The sequence below is a fragment of the Nomascus leucogenys genome, chromosome 15 (assembly GCF_006542625.1).
Source record: "Nomascus leucogenys isolate Asia chromosome 15, Asia_NLE_v1, whole genome shotgun sequence".
Taxonomy (NCBI): Eukaryota; Metazoa; Chordata; class Mammalia; order Primates; family Hylobatidae; genus Nomascus; species Nomascus leucogenys.
The window spans coordinates 1,078,876-1,083,945 of record NC_044395.1 but is presented as its reverse complement, the minus strand read 5'-3'; the positions used below and the strand labels follow the sequence as shown (position 1 = coordinate 1,083,945).

The window sequence follows — 5,070 nt, the reverse complement described above, 5'->3', positions numbered from 1 at the left end:
AGGCATGAGCCACCGCATCCAGACTCATTTTTCACTGTTTGAGGAACCACCATACTGTTTTCCACAGCAGCTGCACCATTTTACATTTCTACCAACAGTGTGCAAGGGTTCCAATTTCTCCACATTCTCACTAACATTTATTGTTTTCTGTTGTTCTGAGTATGTATGTAGTAGCCATTCTAATGGGCATAAGGTAGTATTTCATTGTGGTTTTGATATGCTTTTCACTAATGACTAGTGATGTTGTGCTTCTTTCCATGTGCTTATTATCCATTTGTGTATCTCCTTGAAAGAATCATCTATTAAGTTCTTTGTACATTTTTTAACCAAGTCATTTGGGTTTTTTGTTGTTGCTAGGTTGTGAGAGTTTTTATATATTCTGGATACGAACCTCTACTCAGATGTGTGATTTGTAAATCTCTTCCCCCATCCCATGGGTCCCTTTTTCGATCTACTGATAGTGTTCTTTGATGCACAGAAGTTTTGAATTTTGATGTAATCCAACTTATCTGTTTTTTCTTGTAGCCTGTGCTTTTGGTGTTTTACCCTCCCCCACCACACACCAAAAAAAAATATTGACAATGTCAGTGCCATGCACCTTTCTCCCTGTGCTTCCTTCTAAGAGTTTTACAGTTTTAGCGCCTACAGTTAGGTCTTTGAACCATTTTGAGTTAATTTTTGTATATGGTTTAAGTTAAGGGTCAACTTTATTTCTTTGCATATAAATATCCAGTTTTTCCAACACCATTTTTTTAAAAGGCTGTTTTTCCCCCATTGAATACTCTTGGAACCACGGTCAAAATTTATTTGACCATATATGTGAGGGATTATTTCTGGGCTGTCTATGCTTTTCCATTGGTCTATATGTCTGTCTTTTTTTTTTTTTTTTTTCTTACAAACAGAGGTTTTATTGCATTTGGTCCACAGTCCTTATTTCTCATTATCTCATGGTGCAGGGCCCCTGGGTGGGGGTTCCTGTGCAGTACTTGGCGGAGTGTAGCTGGTCAGGCCTGGAAGGGGAAAAGAATGGCTGGGGCCCCTTAAAACCTACTGAGGAGCCAGGCACGGTGGCTCATGCCTGTAATCCCAGTACGTTGGGAGGCTGAGGCAGGCAGATCACCTGAGGTCAGGAGTTCGAGACCAGCCTGGCCAACATGATGAAACCTCGTCTCTACTAAAAATACAAAAATTAGCCAGGCGCAGTGGAGCACCTGCAGTCCCAGCTACTCTACTCAGGAGACTGAAGCAGAAGAATCCCTTGAGCCCAGGAGGTGGAGGTGCAGTGAGCCGAGATTGCCCCACTGCACTCCAGCCTGCACAACAACAACAAAAACCTACTGAGGCCACAGTGGCGGGGGCGGGAGTAGGGGGGAGATTAGCATGGATAGGGGGTCAGGCTTGGCCCCAACAACTCAGAATTCCACTTCCTTGTACGGGCCTCAGTTTCCCCACCAGGCTCTGAGACGGGTCTGAGGGTCTGAGGTCTGTTGGTCTGAGGGTCCTAGGGAACTCCAGCCCCTCAGGATCCTGAGCTATTTAGCATCGTGGCCGGACCCCTCTCCCAAGGGACTCGTTTTCCAGCACCTCTCCACTGTCCCCCCATTCCTCTGGAAAATATATATATATATACATGTATTTTTTTTTCTTTTGTAAATACTTCCTGAAACTTTTGCGGGTACAGAAACCACAAACTGATCGGCTGACAAAAGAGGAAAGAGGCAAGGCAACTGGAAACCTTCGGGGACCGGTTCCCTCCATGCCCAGGTCTCTTCTCCCCAGCAAGGTTCTGCCCACAGCCTGAACGTGCCAGCAGGGACCCTCACCCTACACGCTTTGGGATAGGGCCTTGACCCCTTCCGCCACAGCCCGGTGGCTCAGTCCTGCGAAGGAACCAAGACAAGAGGGAAAAAAGCCCTGCTGCCTGATCCCACGCCGCCACTCACAGACCCTTCGTTGATTGGCAGTATTGAACAGGAAGAAGAAAAAAAAAAAAGATGAAAACACAGAATACCCCAAAAACCCAGACGGGGAGACGATGTGGGGAAGAGAGCGTGCCAGGAGCCTCAGTAGCCAGTCTCCTCCTGGTAGTAAGGGGAATATTCAGGGGCCTCCCCAGGGCCGGGACAGTCGCCTGCATCCGAGGGAGCCCCATGGGCCACTGGGCCTTGCAGGCAGTACTTGGGGTCGTATATCTGCTGGCCCAGGCCAAAGACCTGGCCGCTCTGGTTGGCGCCCTGCATGTAGCCCATCTGCAGGGACATGAAAGAGTTGTTACACTTGTCGGTTCCCAGCTTGGTGTCATAGATGTGCCGCCGGGTCCCGGGAGCTGTCGTGCCCACCTGGCTGGCACACTTGTTTGCACCCATCTGGAGGCTGATGGTCGAGTGGTCCATGGGGGGCAGTATGTGGTTCTTGGGGTTGTAGAGATGCCTCCTCGTGCTGTACGCGGTCATGCGGGACTGGCTGGTGCATTCGTGGGTGCCCATCTGCAGCCCGATGATGCACTGGCGGGCATTCATGGTAGCGTCGTCAAAGTCCCACTCCTGCTTCTCGGAGTACTTGTCACCGATTGTCCGCCCGGCTCTGCAGCCCCTTAGTCTTGGCCTTCCCTGCCAGGGTGAGAAGAGACACCTGCACCTGCATCGTGTTCCCACTCTCAAACAGGTCGTTGGCCTCAAACAGGTCCACGGGGTTCATGCCGTAGGTTTTCTAGCTGGTGCCAGTTCTGCACGGAGCGGTTGATCTTGGGGTCTGAGCCCGGCTGCAGCCTGTTCATGAGTGTGCATAAGATAATCCAGTCCTTCAGGCCCTTCTGGAAGTCGGGGCGATGGAGAGGCCAGTGAGTCCCTCCATCCAGCTGTGGAGCTCTGCCTCCTTCTGGAGGTCATATTTGGACAGCAGCCGGTTCTTAACCTCAGCCAAGAGCCCAGACGAGCGGCCTTTGTGTAACTGTGTGGAGCTCATGGCTGGCGGGCGAGGCGGCAGGACGGGACGGGACGGGACGGTCTATGTATCTGTCTTTATAGCAGTACCATACTGTTCTGATTACCGTAGCTTGTAAGATGTTTGAAACGCACAAGTGTGAGACCTCCATCTTTAATTCTTTATTTTCAAGCTTGTTTTGGCTATTTGGGGTCTCTTGAGATTCCATATAAATTTCAGGATGGATTTTTCTATTTCAGAAAAACAAAATGGAATTTTGATAGAAAATACACTGAAACTGTAGGTCACGGAGGAAAGTATTAATATCTTAATGATATTAAGTATTCTAATCCATGAACACATTTACATGTGTCCTCTTTAGTTTCTTTCACAATATCTTGTAGCTTTCAGTATACAAGGTGTATTAGGCCATTCCTGCATTGCTATAAAGGAATACTTGAGGTTGGGTAATTTATAAACAAAAGAGGTTTAATTGGTTCATGGTTCTGTAGGCTGTACAAGCATGGCTCTGGCATCTGCCCAGCTTCTGGGGAAGAAGGCCAAGCGGGAGCAAGCACGTCACATGGCGAGAGCAGCAATGAGAGAGACTGGGGGAGGGTGCCATGCAGTTCTTAAACAACCAGATCTCACAAACAATCATTTACCATCACGAGAACAGCACCAAGGGGATGGTGCTAAATCATTCATGAGAAATGCACCCCACGATCCAATCACCTCCCACCAGGCCCCACCTCCAGCACTGGGGAGTACATTTCAACATGAGATTTGGCAGGGACGACTATCCAAACTGTATCACAAGGCCTTTGCCTCTTTGGATATGTTTATTCTTAAGTCTTTTTGGTGCTATTTTAGGTGGAATTATATTATTAATTTCCTTTTCTGATTATTCATTTTTAGCATATAGAAGGCAACTGATTTTACATGCTGTTTTTGTGTCCTACAACTTTGCTGAATTTGTTTATTAATTCTAACGGGTACTTTTTGTGTGTGAAACCATTAGGTTTTCTACATGTGAGATCATGCCATCTGTAATCACAGATGATTTTACTTCTTTTCCAATTTGAATGCCCTTTTTCCTTGCCTAATTGCAATGGCCAGAACTTCCAGTATTATATTGGGTTTTGGTGGGGGGCAGGGGTTGGTTTGTTCTGTTGTCGTTGTTGTTGTTGTTTGAGAAAGATTCTTGCTCTGTTGCCCAAGCTAGAGTGCAGTGGTGTGATCTCAGCTCACTGCAGCCTCCACCTCCTGAGTTCAAACGATTCTCCTGCCTCAGCCTCCTGAGTAGCTGGGATTACAGCAGCCTGCCACCACATCCAGATAATTTTTGTATATTTTGTAGAGACGGGGTTTCACCATGTTGGCCAGGCTGGTCTAGAACTCCTGACCTCAAGTGATCTGCCTGCAGCAGCCTCCCAAAGTGCTGGGATGACAAGCATAAGCCACCGCACCAGGTCTCTAGTTTTGTATTGAATGGAAGTGGCAAAAGCAAGACATCCTTGTCTTCTTCCTAACCTTAGAGGAAAAGCTTTCAGTCTTTCACCATTGAGCGTGATGCTTGCTATAAGCTTTTTATATATGGTCTTTATTATGTTGAGGTAGTTTTCTTGTATTACTAGTTTACTGAGTTTTTTTGTCATCAGAAGTGTTTAATTTTGTCAGATGTTTTTTCCACATCAATTGAGATGATCATGTGTTTTTATTTCCTTTATTCTACTAATGTCATGTACTGCATTGATTGATTTTTGTATTTTGAAACATCCTTTCATTCTAGGAATAAATTCTACATGGTCATGGAATATAATCTTTTTAGTATGCTGTTGAATTTGGTTTGCTATATTTTGTTGAGGATTTTTGTATCAATATTTATCAGGGACACTGGTCTCTACATTTCTTTTCTTGTAATGTATTTGGCTGGCTTCAGTATGTTATTTTAGGGCAATGCTCATCTAAAAGAATGAGTTTGGAAGTATTCCCTCCTCTTCAACTTTTTGGAAGAGTTTGAGGAGGATTGGTGTTAATTTTTTAAATGTGTGGTAGAATTCACCAGTGAAGCCATCTGGTCCTGAGATTTCCTTTGTTGGGAAGTTTTTTATTATTGACTCATTCTATTTAGTAGTTACAAGTCTG

At 45.8% G+C, this 5,070-nt stretch overlaps 1 pseudogene; it reads right to left on the bottom strand.

The window, feature by feature from the left end:
- Positions 1-2,059: 2,059 nt before the first annotated feature.
- On the bottom strand, positions 2,060-3,489 carry LOC100601478 (annotated as a pseudogene).
- Between the last annotated feature and the right edge of the window lie 1,581 nt (positions 3,490-5,070).